This window comes from Ambystoma mexicanum, chromosome 1q (genome assembly GCF_040938575.1).
Source record: "Ambystoma mexicanum isolate Mex_15411 chromosome 1q, UKY_AmexF1_1, whole genome shotgun sequence".
Classification (NCBI taxonomy): domain Eukaryota; kingdom Metazoa; phylum Chordata; class Amphibia; order Caudata; family Ambystomatidae; genus Ambystoma; species Ambystoma mexicanum.
Genome location: NC_090922.1, coordinates 471,830,205 through 471,849,931, shown reverse-complemented (window position 1 = coordinate 471,849,931; position 19,727 = coordinate 471,830,205). Strand labels below are relative to the sequence as shown.

The window sequence follows — 19,727 nt, the reverse complement described above, 5'->3', positions numbered from 1 at the left end:
TTGAATGAATCTTTACCACTGCCATTGCTCTGGGCAACCTTTCACACCACCATTTTTTAGCCCGCCTGCGCCATTGCAAAAGGGCTCCAGCCATATGCAAATCAGTCTGGTACTGCCATCAATGGTAGCAGCCCAGCCCAAACTGCTAGGCCAGGTCCCCTCTGCACAGAAACACAAGCAACCCCAGACATGTTTCGGCCTTGTTGGGCCTCCTCAGTGAGGTGCATCTTGGTTCCCTATGGCGCAGCGAGCAAGGGACCCACGTCTGGGCATACCGTCTCTCACATATGGGCTGCTACCATTGGTGGCAGTATCAGACTGATTTGCATATGGCTGGACCCCTTTTGCAATGGCGCAGACGGGCTAAAAAACGGTGGTGTGGAAGGTTGCCCAGAGCAACGCCAGTGGTACAGATTCATTCAAAACCTTCAACCCATCACTTTTGTGGTCACACTCATCTTCAACCCATGTCAGTTGTTTTCAATACTTGGCCCATTCCTTGAGACATTCATCATTCACTATTTGTACTATCTTTACTGGTGCAGACATCAATAAGTGCACTGCCTCTGCACATTCTTCATTACCATCCTGTACTGGTGGCTACTTGTCAATACACTCTTCCCAGCTTCCTGGCAATCCTGTTTCCCAGGTATCTGCAAAATCCAGTCTCTTTTGTTCAACAATCTTCATAACTCCTTTATTCAGGTCACTCAACGAGTACAGGATCATTTTGCTCTTCGATCTTGAGTATTTGATCATCTTCTGTGTTTTTATGTAGGCATCTTCATATGGGAACATTGTTCTTGACAAACCGTAGGGTGGCCCACTTCCCTTCAAATCGTCTTGTTGTCATGCATGCTGCTAGATGGCTGAGGCACTTTGCATCATGTGTGGGTATTTCTCTTGCTATAAATGTTCTGGCTATGCTCATGGCAGAAGGGATGAGAGAACAGACATTGCAGCTCTTATCTGACGTTCCTCTACCCAATGTATCCATGTGCTGATACCAGAGATTATTCTTTAAATGGGCTGACTTATCAAGATATACGTTTATATCCTGGTAGTCTTCTCCAGCATCTCTCTAAAGTCGATTAATTTGTTTGGAAATATCACTGAAAATATCACTTGTGCTTTTGTTTGGGATAGAAACAGATGTCTCATTACTGTATACTCCATCTGCGTTGTAAAACATCCCTCGAAATGTTATAAGAATAAGGAAGTAAAACGAACACATTGAATAGAATGTAACCACAAGTAGGATTGCAAAAGAATTCATGCGTCTTACTGCATTTTGTGCATTCAGCAGCCTTCTTGCTAGCAATGTGTTATTTTACATAATGGAAGATTCCCATTTTCTTTAATCAATGTTTAGTTTCTGTTATTCTTTATAATAACCACACCGTTTTAAAATAGAAATTGTAACAATATTGCGATAATGATGCTGAGAATAATAGGGGCTGAGGATTTCCCAAAAATTTGACAATATCAACGTTTCGTCGCACTAGAGCTGGATAAGATCGAAGTATATATGTGAAAACAGCATACATAAATGTGTGCAATGTTACAGGCAACAAAGTGTTGTGTGGTCTTTTTTCAAAACATTGTCTCTTTAGCCTAACTAAAATGGTTCTGTGAACACTACAAAGTTTGTTTCCCTTCAAACTCGGCAATGATCGATAGTGCACATTCATTTTATTTTGATGACTCCTGATGGCTCTTGGTAGCCGATCTGGTCTGCATATGTGGAATTTCTTCTCTGGCTTCACTGTCAACGGGTGCCAGAGGGGTCGACCTCTCCTTTGTAGAGCTATATGTCATTCAGATGCAGCCAGGTGCGTATTCATTGGATTTTTACGGCAGTGGGGGGTGAACTCCTCTACCAGGTACGGTCCCTCAAAACGGGGCTTATTCCAGGTGTGAACAAAATTTGTAATGAGCACTTGGTCCCCCGAATACAAACTAGGTGGCTTTAAGATTTCCATATGATTAATAGGTTGGCTGTCTTCTTCAATCTTCTTCGACCCTTCCCTCCAATTTTTGAATTGATGAAAAATAAATAACACTAGCGGTCATATTTATTTGTTAAATAATCATGCATCTCATCCCCTGATGATTTTGCTACGTTATGGGCATCAGTTTTTAGTTGAGTGGGAAGAGCAAGGGGTATTCTCATGCAGCGTCAGGTGGTGGCAGATACTAACTCATGAGGAGTCAGGTGGTGATTTGAGCCAGGCTGATTTCTAAGTGTAAATAAAGCAAGGGGTAGGCAATATAGCCACCCCTTCTTCAAAGTTATCTTTACCTTGACTATCCTCTCTTTAAGGAGTCAGTTTAAATGCGCACCGATACTATTCACCTGTGGGTGATAAGCAGATGAAAACGTATGCTTTATGCCCAATAGAAGGGTCATCCGTCAAACATCTAATTTACAAAATGCAACCCATTATCAAACCGCAGGACTTCGCATGCACCCCACCTAGGAAACACCTCACGTACAAGTAACTTTCCAGCAAGTGTGCCATCAGGGTGCGTGCACGGACCTGCCTCAATCCATCTGGAAAAGGGACATACTACCACCAACATATATCTGTAGCCATTGCATGTTTGCAACATAACCACATAATCTATACGTAGGTGCTGAAAGAGAACATTGGGGCGGGGTATTTTTTTATTTATTGTGTCTCTTAGTACAAATATACTTTTAACACAGGAAAACATCCCATAGTACAAATTCATATTTTAAAAGGCCCAAAAACAAGAATAATAACTTAGCATAAATTTAAACAATGATTAAATGTGGGTTTGTGCCCCTGTCACTGTTCGCAATGTATGCGCTGCTGTGAACTTTTGGCAAACAATGGAGTTCACAATAAATTGTGCAACGTGCTAATAGATTTTGTGAAAACCAGTCTTCTGCGATCACAGCAGCAGGAAACTCGGATTATATGTGCAGGATAGTGAAGTTGATCCAGCACAACTTTCAATAATGCTAGAAGCATAACTGGCTTTCCAGTAGTCCATATAGTTTCTGTGGGGTATAAAGAACACTCCTGTCTCTTCCATAAATCCTGTTCTTCCTGTGGAGCTCAACCATGCAGTGCAATTAACTATACAATGGATAACATTTTAAAGCCGTCTTTCATCACCATACACCGTTCTGATATTTGCTTAACATCTTCTACTTCAAAATTTGAAATATTTGGAAAACATGCTGCTCTGTTCGCTTCAGCATCTGCAGCTGTGTTACCATGATAAATCATGTCTGCACACTTCACTGTTGGGGAGATTTGTCATTTTTATGCTTCATCCCCTCTCCTAGTGAGACCCCCGGCACTTTCTGCTGGACGTCTGGACCTCGTTATTTAATCCTGAATGAGTGGAGCCTTTTTTCACTCATTCATTCTTATGGGCTCTATCCTTGTATTTTACTGTCCTGTGGAGTCTATTTTCCTACATACCTCTTAAAGGCATCTATTGCATCACAAAGCTCCTTATGGGCAGTGTTGCTGAAGACCCTCTGGGTCATCCTTGGAGATTCTTATCTTTATCCTAGAGTAACTACCGTTTTTAAGGATACTTAGTATCTCTCCTAAAATGTTATAGTCAGAGATTGGCACACACCACCCTATGTGGAGTGCCAAAGTAATACCTGGTCCCCCTTCTCTCTGCTCCCTTGACTTTTTTGTCACATAGACAAACACCTAGTTATGGCTGGTGGCAGTGAACATGTTCTACCAACTATTGTGTGATTTTTCTACCGCAGACTATGTTCATAGCCCCGGTAGTACACAATAGGGGCACCCAAATACTAACTTGGGTGCTTCCACCATTTTTTGCCATTACTAGTGTGGTTGTTCTTTGTCAGCCCTTCTTCTACCATTCTGGGTGGAGGAGGCCTGTGTGTGTGTTTTGCCTTTGGCGGGAACCCTTGGGTGTTCCCTCCTTGACTCCAGAGTGTATGGTTAGGCAGGAAGTGGGGGAGGAGCTTTCCACCCCTCTGTCCTTTGTCTGCCAGAGTGCCTCAATGGGACCAGCTTCCACTGGGGGTCTGGCTGTCCTGATTGGACAGCCAAATGTGCCTTTCTGTAAACTGCTGAGGAAGACTGCGGAGGAGTGCGTTGGAACTGGATAAAAGGTGAGGCTCCTGGTGTGGAAAGGCAAATCGACCACTGGAAGTAACCGAAGAAGACGACGACAACGACCAGAGACGCCTGCAGACCCTTTGCAACACTGCAAAGCGAACACTGCTGTCCTGACCCAGTTTTCTGTGCAACAGAGGAACTCCGGAGAGTACAACTCCTTCCCTTTGACTGGTGTCAACAACCAGTCCCAAGACGAACTTTGTTTCAAGCCATCTGCCGAGGTCCTGTGAGTTTCTAGAGCTGAGAAACCCCAATACCACGAGACCTGCTGCCCATCCAAAGTGCATCGTCATGGAGAGGCCGAACCCGTCCAAATCTTTGCTGAGCCCTCAAGGACACCCCAGAGATACGATCCAACTTGCCCAGACCCACTTAGCAGAGTGTGGGGCTGTGAGAAGTGAAGAAGATAGACTCAGCGAATCACGTATTTTGACGGTGCTGCAGAAAAGGCGCCAAATCCACAGAGTTCCCCGAAAAATTGATGAAAGCCATGCCAGAGGTCCTCCCTCGAGACTGATGCTAAGCAATCCCATCCATTATCCTGCCTTTTATCATCAGATCAAGGAATCTGGAGGTCGGGTCCAGCACTGCCACATCGAGGAGAAACCAACCACTATCTTTTTCCAACCTAAGGTACTGTAAGGAGAAATACAGTGCTTACCTTGATCCGCAATGTTGCTCCAGAGCATTGGCGTGCACCCAGAGGTGTACAGGGTATCCCCTCTTACATCAGATTCAAGCTCCTGCTTGTGTCCCACCAGCAAATCCTTAACCGGGTCTCCAATGTTGGTTAAGCTTTCCTGTATCTTCTTTCCTAGAGACTAGAAAGTATCCACAGGAACGTTTGACTTCTGCTGCTTTCCAAGACTTTGAGCCTCTCTGAACTCCCTTTTAGTTAAGGTTGCGTTTTGGACCTTAAAAGACCTGCTGTGCTGCAAAGCTGCCTCTAGAACCCGGTGCTCTACTTGTATAGCTTTAATCAACTGTTTTCCTACCTAAAAATCACTCTCATATATGTATGCCAACTGTATGCATTAGCGTATTATTTTCTGAGTGCGCGTTATAACCGTTATACGGTAAACCTGTCTAGACAAAAATGATACAGTTGCAAGCGTTAAACAATTACTGATTAAGACGTGTGCTTTTTGAAAGTATTGTCTAGTTTTCCTAAGTGTTTCGGTTCTGTGTGCCAAGTAATTTAAAGTGGTTCTGGTGTACACATAAATATATTTTAATATACATTTAAGTGTACGTGTTTCTTTCAAATTACATTGCTAATTGGGTTTAGTGTACTTACCTACAGCTCACATCTTCCTCTTAAGATAAGCCAGACTGCTCTGCCACTCTACCAAGGTCTCCGAGTAGTACAGACTGATACTTCGAGTTGGGGAATCTATAAACCACTGGGCTAGCTTACTAAAGTCTTACCTCCAAGTAGGACTTTAGGAAAACTTCCCCAACATTCACCACAGCGATAGTCAATGGGCGTTTTAGTACCTTAATAAGCTTATCCAATAGAGCTGCATGTTGAACTGGTGTGCCGTCTGCGTGGAGGAAGCCCCTCCTTTTCTAGCGTGACAATCTGCATGTACAGTTGACGTCATGTAGGCAGAGTCAGAGTACACTATCAATTCCTCATCCTCGTATCTCTGGAGTGTGGCGATAAGCCCCACTAATTCTGCAGCCTGTGCTGAACAGTGTGAAGGCAATCTCGCACTAGTCACTACTTCAAATTCACCATTCTGTTTTAATTTCACTACTGCCGATCCTGTATGTCTCTCTCCTGTTTGATACACTTTCAAAGAACCATCAATGAATAGATCTCCCCCTAGCAGAGCATTTTCTTTAACGTGGGGAACATCATCATAAAACTCAGTATATGTTGTGTAATCATGTATGGAACAAGTTACTTACCTGTAACTGTTGTTCTCCAGCATGCGTCTGGCATGGATTCACATGCTCATGAATATTGCCGTCGTCAGGATGGGAATCCTTGGTAAAGAAAAAAACAAATAAAGCAATTTCAGTTTCGTTTCTGAACTGTCTTTCTACTATTAACCAATCAGTGGTCTCTGGGTCGTACTGCCCCCAGTCAATGACTGCCCTCTACAAAAGTCCCTCCTCTGGCAGCCATCTTCAGATTTGGTAGCACATAAAGTGGCAGTAGGACCAAAAGAAGAGCTGCAGAGGGGTAGGCGGGAGGGTTCGCATGTGAATCCATGCCAGACCCATGCTGGAGAACAACAGTTACAGGTAAGTAACTTGTTCCTTCTCCGGCATGGATTCACATGCTCATAATACAACAATACATAGCAGTACACACATGCACAACCACAGGAGGTGGCAAGGCTCAACATTAAGCATTTCAACAACTCAACATTAAGCATCTCTTACCTCCTCACCAGGCTCACCTTCAAACAAACAGGTTGCGAGGCACTGCATGGCTGACTCTGGACTCCTCCCTGGAATCCCGGTCGACGCAGCAGAATCTCGTGAATGTGTGCGTCGACCTCCATGTAGCAGCCCTGCAGATGTCCAGCAGGGGCACACCAGACAGGAACGCCGTAGTAGCAGCGATCGCTCTCGTTGAATGGGCTCTCAGACTGCCGGGCAACGGTCGGTTTGCCAACCGGTGACAGTGCATGATGCAGCCGGAGAGCCATCTGGAAATGGAAGCCTTCGAGAGGGCCTTCCCTTGGTTCACAGCGCCAAAGTTCACAAATAACTGTGAGGTCTTCCTGAAAACTCTTTGTGCGGTCCACGTAGAACTTCAGTGCTCGAGCCACATCCAGCGAGTGCAAAGTCCTCTCTGGCGGCGACAAAGGCGACGGGAAGAAAACAGGTAACACCAAGGGCTCATTGAGATGGAAGTCCGACGGCACCTTGGGCATGAAAGAGGGGTACGTCCTCAGCACTACCTTCGTCTTGTGGAATGTCAGATGTGGAGGCTTACAGGAGAGGGCCTGGATCTATCCCACTCGTCGTGCGGAGGTGATGGCCACAAGAAAAGCTGTCTTCCACAATAGGAATTTCAGCTGTGCCGAGTGCAGGGGCTCGGATGGCGGACCCATGAGCCTGGTCAACACCACATTGAGCTCCCACGCCAGGGCCGCAGCCTTCACCGGCGGGAACGAGTGGAACAGTCCTTTCATGAACTCCTTCACCAGGCGATGCGACCACAGCGACGACCGCCCTGGAGTTCTGGTGTAGCGGGAGATAGCCGCCAGATGGATTTTGATGGAGGCATGTGCCAGCCCCGCCTTGGCCAGCGACAGCAAGTACAGCAGCACTTGAGGGGCCGTGATCCGTAGAGGATTGATCTTCTGTGCACGGCACCAGACAGAGCACCTCCTGCACTTATGTCCATAGCACTTAAGAGTCGAGGATGCCCTGGCCTTTGCAAGGACTTCCTTGCAGTCCACCGGGATGTCATATCCTCTGAACTCTAGTGCTGCAGGAGCCAGGCCTGCAGGTTCAGCGATCCCAGGTCGTGATGTAGGATGGCGCCTCCAGATCTGCGTCCGTCGGCAGTTTGACGGGGGGGGGGGACGCTGACATGTCCAGAAGGTCCGGGAACCATATCTGCCTCGGCCACGCCGGTGCACCGAGGATCATCCTGCACCGGGACCGTCTGAGTTGACTGATGAGTCGCAGAAGCAACAGCAATGGTGGGAATGCATACAAGAACAGGCCGTCCCAGGTGAAGGAGAATGCATCGCCCATGCTCCCTGCCTGGGGAAACCTGCTGGCGAACCTCCGGCACTTGGCGTTCGTCGCCGCCGTGAACAGATCTATCTGGGGTTTGGCCCATCATCAGAATAGGAGATCCACTTGATCCTGTCAGAGCTCCCACTCGTGGCAAGAGCGCAACTCCCTGATGAGCGAGTCGGCGACGGTGTTCTATACTCCTGCCAGGTGGAAGGGTACAGGAACATCCCCTGGGCCACAGCCCAGTGCCAGAGATCCTGCGCTTCCTTGGATAGAGCTGGGGATCGGGTGCCCCCCGGCTTCCGGATGTAGAACATCGTGGTGGTGTTGTCAGTGAAGACCCATACCACTTTGCCCTTGAGGGACGGAAGGAAAGACCAGAGGGCCCAGAACACGGCCTGGAGTTCCAAAATGTTGATGTGTAGGGACCTCTCCTCCGGGGGCCAAAGGCCTCTTGCGTGGAGATCTCCGGTGTGCAATCCCTATCCTTCCAGGGAGGCATCTGCCATCACCGTTCCCTGGTGCGCTGGGGTCTGGAAGTCCATGCCCGCCGCGAGATGCGTGCGGGTGCCCTACAACCGGATCACTTGACAGAAAGTCTTGTTGAGTGGTATCTTGTCTTTGAAGCTTCCCGCCACTTGCATACAACGGGCGTTGAGGAACTCCTGCAGTGGCCGCATCCGCAACCTGCACAGACGCACGAGGTAGATGCACGATGACATCATGCCGAGCAGGGACTTGATGGCCCTCACCCTCGCCACTTCCATGGTCAACAGTCGTTGTACCTTGCCCAGGATGGCCCTCGTCCTTTCCTCCGACGGTGAGGCCAACCGCACCACTATGTCGAGCCTGGCTCCCAGAAACAGGGCGTCCTGCGACGGTACCATGTGGGACTTTGCAAAGTTGATTGAGAATCCCAGATTTGTGAGCAGGCAAACGGTCTTCACTGTGTGGTCGACGGCGAGTTCTCTTGACTTTGCTTGGATGAGCCAATCGTCCAGGTAGAGGTATAAGCGGATCCCCTGCAGGTGCAGCCACGCTGCCACCGGTGCCAGTCACTTGATAAAGACCCTTGGGGCCGACTTCAACCCGTAGGGCAGGGCCATGAACTGGTAGTGCCACCCTCGGACCACGAAACGTAGGAACTTTCGATGTCCTTTGCGTATGGGGATGTGAAAGTAAGCATCCTCCAGGTACAGCGACAATAGGAAGTCGCCTTCCTCCAGCTGTCCCAGAACGTGCTGAAGGGTAACCATCCAGAACTTATGGGCTTTGATGTATTTGTTCAGGCGTCGAAGGTCCAGGATAGCCCGCCAGCCGCCGGTAAATAGGGAATGCTCGACGAATAATATCGTCGAGCACCCCATTGTAAAACTCACAGCTTTCTCAATCCCGAAAGCAGCAGTAGCTAATGCTTGTTCGCAAGGGTAATGCCCTCTCGTTACTGGGTCTAAAATCCCACTGTAATAAGCCAATGGTTTATGTCCATGTCCGAATGTTGTCTTCTGCGTAAGGACTGCTGTCATCACCACTTTATTTGAGTGGTGAGAATACATACAATTCTTCATTATAGTCTGGAACCCTTAACACAGGAGCTGTACAAATTGCCCTTTTTAACTCTTCAAATCCTTCCGTCATCTCATCTGTCCATATTATCTCACTTTTACCTGTCTGTGCTTCTTTGAGTCCTTTTAATAATTGCAAAGGCCTACAAATTGCTGCATCTCCCTCACTGTTTCAGGTCTTAAAGTTTTCATGATTGCTTCTGCTCTCTCAGGTGTCACTTTTCTCCCCTCTTGAGAGATTAGCTGTCCTACGTACAGGACCTCTTCCTGACAATACTGTAATTTCTCTTGATCCACCTTGTATCCTTTTCCGGCCAATACTGTCATTAACTGAACTGAATCTCCTGTGCATTTTTCTCCTGTCTCACTGCACACTAATATGTCATCCACATACTGAATTATTGTGCTCTCAAGTTGTACGTTACCTAGTTCCATCTGGAGGACCCTACTAAAGATTGATGGTGACTCGCAGTACCCCTGAGGTAATCTTGTGTGTTTCCAGTGTTTCCAGTGCCGATTTCTATACAAACACGAGTTCAAAAAGAAGGCATTCTTTAAGTCTACTACAGGAAAATATTTTGCTGTGGCTGGGATGCTAGAGAATATCGGAGCCAGATTCGGAACCAGAGGAAAAACTGATAAAATAGCGTGAATAAATCTCCACGACCCCCCTGTTGATTTCTTCACTGGATCACAGCCATGTTACATGAGGAGTCCGATGGTACTAATATTCCCTGCTGTATTAAAGCAGAAATGGTTTCAAATAGGCCTTCATCTGCTTCTCTGGACATGGGGTACTGTTTTGCATGTGGTAAAATTGCTCCTGGCTTAAGCTTTATGTTAACTGCTCCTGCTGCACTCAATAGACCCACGTCATATGGACTGCTAGACCATAAAATGCTTGGCACCTTTTCTAGGTCTGTCTGGAAATATGATGGTCTCTTTTTTACCAGTACTATTCTCTGCACTATTTCCCTACTCTCAATTTTTATCCAATAAGTGAGGCTTATAAAAAAACACAAGCTCACTGTCTGAATATTGGTCTCTGAACTCCTCCTTGTCTGCCAAGTCTGTTCATCTATACCCTTCGTCAAGAGTTATTACTGATATCCATGCTCTTCCTCCATCGTCTGTCCCATGAATAATCACCCTTTCCTCTCTCACAATCGCTTCTTCCAGTTGTATCGGAATAACCTGTCCTTCCTCGTCATCCATAGGTACATCTAGTCTAAACAAAAATCGTCAGATATCCTCCGCAATTTACCCATCAATTCAGGAAGGCATGTCAACAAAATATTTACTCCATACAAAAATACTTCTTGATCTAAAGGGACACCTCGTAATGCTTTACATTCTTGTAATATATACCTTCAGTGGAACATATTATTCCTTTGTCAGTGAAATATATTGTCATATTAAGTTTTGTCATTAAGTTACTTCCTAATATATCTACTGGTGTCTTGTCAAGAATACAATAGTGGCATAAACACGTCATGTTCTCCTATTGAAATCAGTAAAAAGGAACCAAAGGCATAGCCCCAGAGAAGCCCTGCATTTTCATGGTGATCCCAGACATTGGATACTTTCCCTCTTGAACACAGGAACGAGCCGCTCCTATGTCCACAAGAAACAAAAATGTGTTGCCTCTTATCGTTACCCTGACCCTTGGTTCCTCTTGAGGGTCTGGTGTCACAGATAGTACTCAACACATCAAGTCACTATGTGGGCTCTCCTATTGTGGATATACATTCATCCCTGTACCCGTAAAGATTCCCTATCAAGGATGTAGGTGTTTAAAGGGATCCTGTATTTGCCTTCCATTGTGGCATTGTTGTCTCTTGCGTCTGTGCCTATGTGGCGACTGATTGCAGTGGAATCTGCTGTGCTTGCTGCATTTGCAGCACATTTGTCTGATATTGCGTGTGATCTTGGGCATAATACTCTGTAGGTTCTGTATGACATGGCGGAAAATAACACGTCCCCCTCTTGGAGTCTGCCAGTTCTGTTGCATGCCCCCTCTACTTCTACACGGTCGGGCAATATTATTTTTTATTTTATTTCTTGTTTTAACCATAAGATTTTTACAAGAACATTTTATAAGAAGGTTTCAAACATTTCCGTTTTAACAATTATCTAAATAAAATTGATGTTGGAATTGTTTAAAACATACAAATTTACATTATCTGTGTGCATATTATATACATGTTCAACAATTTTTGTGTGATTATTTCCACCTGTTTTAATTTTTTAACAATTTTAGATAAGTTCAGGGGTATCTAAGCGCAATTTATTAAAAAAGTTTACTGATGCAATAGTTAGACTCATATTGGTTGAGTTTAAAAGACAAGACCATCTCAAGGATGGCTGGACCGCAGCAACGACACACATATTTTTCCCAAATGTATTGTTTCTGATTGAGCAGAGTGCCATGCAATCTACTAATAGGTGTTCTATAGTTTCTTTTTGAGACACAACACGACAGAACCGGCAAAAATTCTCCGACATGGGTATTTGCTTACGCTGAGCTAGGATGTCTTTGGTCAACCATAAATTAAGTCGTATTCGCATAAATGCACTGCGTATGTATGGAGATGGTGACTTTAGCAAATATTTTTCTGGACATCTCATGTTCTTATCAGGATAAGAATACATATCGAAATGTTTATATTTCAAGCAAAGTTCACGATTCGTCCGCCAGTCGTGAATGTACACTTTATCTTTTGCACGATTGGGATTCAGGATCAAGGTTTCAACATCAACATCTGCTGATGCCATGATTTCGTATACATAAGTAGTCCATTTCACTGTAAATTTCTGAGGTGATTGAAGCAGGTGTTTTGCCAAAATAGCAATTATAGTCTCTGATTCAATGTTCATTAAACATTTTCTGAGCAAGGCGCAGAGCTGCCAGTGATATCTAGCCCTAAGAGAGATGAGACCAAGTTCGTATCTGATACACGCAATGGGTACAGATTGTGGCAGCTGAAAAAGGGTTCTCCAATATTTGGCTTCAATTTTGTCGAGCTCCTTCACATCTGAAATGTCTCGTGATTCCAGGCCATAAAGTATTATTGGTATTACCTTCTGCTGCCAATAATGTAGAACAGACTCCACAGAAAATTTACCGTATTTATGTAATATCAATTTGGATTGTGATATCGCAGTTGTCACTTTACTTTGAAGTAGTTGAAAATGCTCTGTTGTCACCGAACTGGCTTCAAATTGAGTTCCTAGGTATTTATAGCTCGACACAATGTCGAAGATGATGTTTTTTACCCTCCACTCAAATCTTGTTCTCTGAGATCGTTTCACAACGCAGGCTACAATTTGTGACTTTTTGATATTCATGGTTAGCTCGTTATCATAGAAATACATTGAAAGTACATCAATTAGTTTTTGAAGGCCTGTCGGTGTCTTAGATATTAGGACTAGGTCATCAGCATACCAGAGCACTTGGATTACGGAGCCATTCATTTTTGGTGAATCGGAGGGTAGGTTGAGAAAGATTTCTTGTACATCGTGAATGAAAAAATTAAATAGCGCTGATGCCAGAATACACCCTTGTTTTAATCCTCTTGATGTTTTAATAGCTGTAGATAACAGGCCAGCAGTAGATAGACGGATTCGTATAGAAGTGCCTGTGTGAAGCGCAATAATAATGTCCACGATGTCTTGGGGGCACTGAGCTTTTATTAATTTTTGAAAGAGTTTTATACGAGAAACCGAGTCAAAAGCAGCATTTAAGTCTATAAATGCCAAAAACAGTGATGTTTTAGTTTGATGAGCTTGAGCTTTCAATGTGTTGAGAATCATGAGGTTTACTGACGTCCCCAACCCACGTACAAATCCAGTTTGATTGCTATCACAATGCTTGTGTTTACATGTCCAGATATTAAAGGCCGATAGCACTAAGCGATTAAAGATTTTACCTGGAGCATCCAAAAGTGCAATCGGGCGATAGTTTGCTGGTACGCAGCGATCCCCTTTTTTAAAAATTGGCACAATGACCGATGAGCGCCATGAATCGGGAATGCTGCGAGTTTTTAATATAAGTTGAAAGATGTTGTACAAGATTTTGGCCCATATCTGAGGATGTTGCTTAAGCATAAAGTTGGTGATACCATCTGGGCCTGCCGCGCGGGAGGAAGATGATTTATGAATGAGCGCCTCAATTAGGTTTTCAGAGCATTCTAAATTCCATGAGCCTGAGGAGTGAGATCCGTAGTTGTGTGTATGAAAGGTTTTATCCGAGTACAATAGAGCAAAGTGTGAAATCCATAGATTTTCTGGAACTCCATTGAGTTGTGACTTTAAATTGTTCAAATTTGAGTTCAGATTGAGTAACTGCCAAATTTGAGCAGAGTTCTTGCTTGCTATAGTTGAAAGAAAGATCTGTCCATCCTGATGGAAAAGTTTTCCTTTATACATACGTATCCAAGATCTATACTGCACTTTTCACCTTTTGCAAACTTGAAGCCGTTCGGGCCATGAAAGCGGTTTGGCTTGTCTCAAACTTCTATGGTATTCATTTTTTTTCTGTGATAATTGTTGGTCAAATGTATGCTGGTGAGATCGGTTTGAAGGGAGGTAAAAAGTTCTGTATATAGACAAAGTGTCCACATAGGATTGTGATTTCTGAAGATCATTTTGTTGTATAATGCTTTCATTCAGTGCAGCAAGTTTAATCGGTGTCCACCTAAAACGAGATTTAGCATTATTAATTGATAGATTTTGTAGCATCCATTCAGATTTGACATGATCTTGTTGGTTAGCTCTCGACCATGTCAATCTTAGCATGTGGTGATCACTTTTGGATTGGGTTATTATCTTAAATTCTTTAGACTCCATGAATATCCCTGCGGATAAATATATATAATCAATGGTACTTGTCGTCTTTCCTCTATACCATGTAACTTGATGAGGTATATCACCCGGGAGTGAACCATTGGCCATTCTCATGTTAAATTGTTTCATAATATGGTTCCACTTGACATGTTCAGCTGTTTTACTCTTTGATGCACTTTTGACCAAATCAATGTTGAGATCGCCAGCCAGAATGATATCTGTTATTCCTGGAGTTTGTGCAATTAAGACAAACATTTTAGACAGATCTTTATAGAATCGATCATCTGTGATAGCGGCTGGATTTCTGTAAACATTGATTAATGCCAATTTTTGAACTTCATTCGAAAGTTTGACCAACTGTATAAACTTGTTTGGATTATCCCATGCCTGTAATTTTAATTTGGATCATAGTTTAGCAGCAACCAATAATCCTGCCATGGGTCGCCCTTTTTGGGCTGTAATCGCAGGGCTAATTAAGATATCATGATGATCCATTAAGGGAGGCTTATTTAACCAGGTTTCTTGGAGAACTATAATATCTGCATCAACCAAAACGGGATGGACGTTGGTGAGTAGATGGGAAAAACCTCTGGTGTTCCAACTAACTAAAGTTACCAAGCCATTTTTTTTATCAAGAAATTCTGGCGTCAGTGATGGTTATGACTGAGAAATGGCCAGAATCTTGGGAGCCAAATCAATGCTGTTACATTTTGCACACTGACATATATTTGATGATAACTTTGTAGTTGCGTCTTTTTCAACAATATATTCATAATTTCTTCTTTCGGGATCTTGGGCAAGTAAAAATCCCATTGCAAAGAGCTTCATTCGAGCCTGCCATAGAGCATTCATTACTAACCCTGATTTCATCCATAATCGGACTATACCCAGGTTGGTGTCACAAATAAATTCTACTTGATTGATATCAGAGGATGAGAGATCACCTAGCTCAGGCACGTCACTAAAGATGTTTAAAACACTCGCACGGGACAAATCATATTGAGGATGAGGGGCCGCGCGACATTTCAGGATTAGTGTATGGTAGGTTGCTAATTCTTTTTTTCTCGTGAGATCATGTTTTTGTTGTTTGCTCACTGAACCTTGATTTTTAGGGATTTGGTTGCAGTTCGAATCACTGCTTGCTTCTTTTTCTTTTCGGCATAGGTTGATGTCATTGACCGCCATACCATCATCAGAGAACCTAACTCTTGTCAACTGTTTCATGGAGCCTTGTGGGGCGGGCGCTAAGCCCAGATGAGTTGCCAAGTAGGAATCGACCATTAATTTGATCTTCTCATTTTGAGTATTCCAAGGGTCCTCCATTTGTGATGCGAGAACTGGCGGGGGTCCACCGCTACGCCTTGATGGAATTTGGCTTCTATGTTCTGAGAAGATCCTGTTTTCATGTTCGACATCTTGTTCGGTGATATGGGCAGTATCCGCGGAGCATTTTACCACACTGTTCTGCATGCTTTTTTTAACTTCTACGTCGTGAATCTCCGATGATCGATGGGATGCATGTTCTCTGAATTCTGCACAGATCAGCTTATCATGATCAGCAGCCTGTTCTATGTGATGGGCATTATTCGCAAAACTTTGCCCCTCACAATTCTGCAGGTTTGTTTTAGCTGTCAGATTACTTAATTCAGACGTGCGACGCAGGATATATAAATCTACTGCTGCTTTGATTTGATTGATTTGAGATCCCACAGGCTGCGACGATACATGATCCACACTTTCACTAACATTAATTGATTTTGTTTTTAAGTTAGTGTCAGGTGACGTGTTTTTGTTGGTCGATAAAGGGTCATTTAATTTCCGATTTTCCAATACTGCAACAAGTTGGCTTAGAGGTGACTGATTAAGAAGTGTATTTTGGGCATTCAATATTGAATTTATTGGGTTTGTTACAGGAGACTTGGGTCTCGATATGTCATTTTCACCTACTTGATCAATGTGCAAAGTTGCTGTTTCGGTCAAGTCCACTGTATGTGGTCGCATGATGCGATTATTTGTTTTGGTGGTTCGTTTTGCAGATTGAAAAGGTTTGGTTACCAAGTGCCTAGATCGACCCTTATTTCGTTGATGTTTATTAAAAAGTTCATATTGAGCTTTATCATTTTGACGTTTTGGTGCTTTAGGGGAACTTTCAACACTTATCCAAGACGTGTTTTGGTGTGAATTTTCATTGGCCGCCTCTTCAATTGGATATATAATTTCATTGAGCATAGGCAGAGTGGTAGACTGGGTTGCAGGGATGGTCATGATCTCGATATCTTGTGACAGATCGTTGACTGGTTCAGAAAACTGACACAAGTTCTCCTTTTCTTTCGCTTGTGCTTGAATCCAGGCCAAGATTTGGTCGATTTTGGCAGATTGTATGGTTATTTTATTTTCGAGAGTTTCGAATAATTTGAACAAACTTTGAGTTGTCGTGTTTACTGCCATAAGAGTGAGTTCCAATAGACCTGTATTTGGAGGGACGTGTCCTTTTTCATGAGAAGATTCACGATGTCTTGGTGTAGGCAGTATATAAGATGCAGATTCCGAAATGGTTGAATCCATGGAGCCACGTTTATAGTAATCGACATTAGATTTATCTGGAGATATATTTTCAGGTCTCTGCATATTCTGCTTTTGTCTATCTAGAAAAACATCTTCGTTGGTTGCGATGCTTTCCTCCTCTGGGATTTCAGAGATTTGGTCCAGATGTACTTTTGGATCTTTTTTGTGTTCCAACTGGGTAGTTGACTGGATCATGGTGTTATCGGAAATTGGCAGATTGTTTTGATCATCCCTATTGCTGTGCGCGGGCAAGACTTCGCTTATCACCGGGTCTGATTGATTTAAATCTAGTACGTGAGTCAATGTGTTTGGGCTCATTTCATTGGATTTGTCATGGCAGCAGGGAGACAAATTTGTAACAGTCTCCGTTTGTGATAATGAAGCAGCATTAGACAAAATTTGATCATTAGATTCGTCATTAGGTTCTTGTAACGTAACAGGTAGAACATGAGACAAAGGAAGATTTTTAACCGTTGGGCAGAATTGTCTTATATCTCTGTTTGCCATTTGAGTTTTTTGTCGTGTTTTTGCACGCGGTGTCAAAGTTATAGAAGTTGTTGATTGAATTTTCAGCAGATTGTTATGTTTGGATCGCGTAGCAACAGCGACCATTGGGCTGTTTGCTGCATCCAACACGGGAAGTGTTACTGACTTGGGTGTAGATGACATACCGCTCGATATACATAATATGGTGCTTTAGTTACCAATCAACTCTCAGGGCAACACAGCTCGATATTCAAGTTCCTCAAGAATGACGAGCGATGGAAAAGTTCGATCTTATGTTAGATAAGATATATGCCTGCACGGGAGTCACTTTGTAGGTATTACTTTACAATTAAATGAATATACCACCCTTCATACTCAGGGGGACTCCTGGGATTGGTTAATATGAGGCATAAGCTGTAACTCACGGTTCGGGATCAATGAAGGGACGCCTCCACAGTCTCTCGTCCACTGACCGCGCCACCAGCGCACAACAGCCGTATAACAGCCAATAGGCTTATGTCCACCGGGCTTGCAGCCACAAGGGCGGTAGCTTCCGGGCTTTGAAGATGCAACCCGACACGTGATGCAGTCACGTGCAGTTGAGGACACGCCTCCTCCAGGAAGCGCGTAGACGGTTCGTAGCGGCAAGAGCCTTGGACGGCTCGCAGTGCCAATTAGAAACAAACAATAGGCTGCTGTTGCACAGTTCACAGCCTTCAGTAAATTCCACCAGTAAGCACTTGCACTGAACGGCCGGCAGCCTCTGGGCTTTGAAGATGCAACCCGACACGTGATGCAGTCACGTGCAGTTGAGGACACGCCTCCTCCAGGAAGCGCGTAGATGGCTCGTAGCGGCAAGAGCCTCGGACGGCTCGCAGTGCCAATTAGAAACAAACAATAGGCTGCTGTTGCACAGTTCACAGCCTTCAGTAAATTCCACCAGTAAGCACTTGCACTGAGCGGCCGGCAGCCTCCGGGCTTTGAAGATGCAACCCAACACGTGATGCAGTCACGTGCAGTTGAGGACACGCCTCCTCCAGGAAGCGCGTAGACGGTTCGTAGCGGCAAGAGCCTCGGACGGCTCGCAGTGCCAATTAGAAACAAACAATAGGCTGCTGTTGCACAGTTCACAGCCTTCAGTAAATTCCACCAGTAAGCACTTGTCGGTCGGGCAATATGTCCTGTCCTCCCACAATTGCAGCACTGCAGCAGCTGCCCTCCTTTAAATCCTCCTCCCCCTTGAGGGTTTTGAAATCCACCTCCTCGTCCTCTAGGTTCATTCCCTCTATCACCTGGCCATAAATGGTACATGCGCTGATCTACTGGGTACCCTGCATTGATTGGCTCTGTGGGCTGTAACTCTTGTGTGACCACTCCTCCTCCGCTCATCAGTATTGCTCCTTCTAAAGCAAATTTTGGCAACTTTTTCTGAACTAACTTTGCTTCCTGAAGCTTTCTATTCTCAGTTTGTTTTCTTGTTCTTCTCTTTTAACAGTTGACAATGACATACAATAGTCAACTGTATTTCTGGCCATGGCTTCGCTTCCATCCCTACCTGTTTTTTCATCCGCCTTTGCACTGGCTCGGGCAGTCCCTGACATAACATATGATAAAATAATGCTATGCTCCTATCCCAAGGTACTCTCGTCTCAAGACACCAACGTTCTTGAACTTCCTAAATAAAAGCAACAGGATCTTCCTCCTCATCCATTTTCTGTGTCATGATCGCGCCCATGCCTGACATATTAGGATATTGTACTCTAAGCGCCCTCCATATAGCTGCTCTGCAATTATTAAATGGCGCTCCATCATGTGTTGTGTTTTGTGCTGTCACATTTGCATATCCTGCAATCCTCCAAATGCATTTTTTGATTGATTGATTGATATTTTATTTCTATTGCACTCGTACACAAGTGTTTCAGAACGCGAAAAGGCAAGGGAGGGGAACAGGGGAGAACAAAACAGCGATCTTACTAGGCCCAGTGACATTGAGAACGCGCAAGTGCATGGGAGAGGGGGAGGGGAAAAGTGCACGGAAGGAGGGAGAAGTGGAAAGTGCGAAGCAGAGGAGAAACAGATAAATAACAATAAATAAATAATAAAGGCAACAAACAGTGGTAATGTAGCCAGCAATTTGCAAGTGCTAGGTTTAAGGCAGCAGACAGGGTAGGTCTGATATGTGCAGGAAGAAAAAGGGGGGGCTGTACAGATACAGACCCCAGTGCAAGGGGTGGCCCGGAGGCAGTGCGGGAGGGTGGCAGGGTGAGCAGGTACCTGGGCCCGAAGGACAGATGTCACTTACTGCCAATGTCATTCCCACTGTCATTCTCGCTAACTCATGAATCCATTTACGTGCTCCTGCAGTCAAACTAGGTAATTTACATTTCAAATTCTCTTTATCCATCTGTAGCCACAG

The 19,727-nt window shown here is 44.4% G+C and overlaps 1 protein-coding gene across 1 annotated transcript in view; it reads right to left on the bottom strand.

Annotated features, from left to right (window-relative positions):
- SMG9 (SMG9 nonsense mediated mRNA decay factor) overlaps positions 1 to 19,727 on the bottom strand; it is a 940,250-nt gene that overhangs the window by 109,458 nt on the left and 811,065 nt on the right. The gene's annotated exons all lie outside the window — the stretch shown is intronic.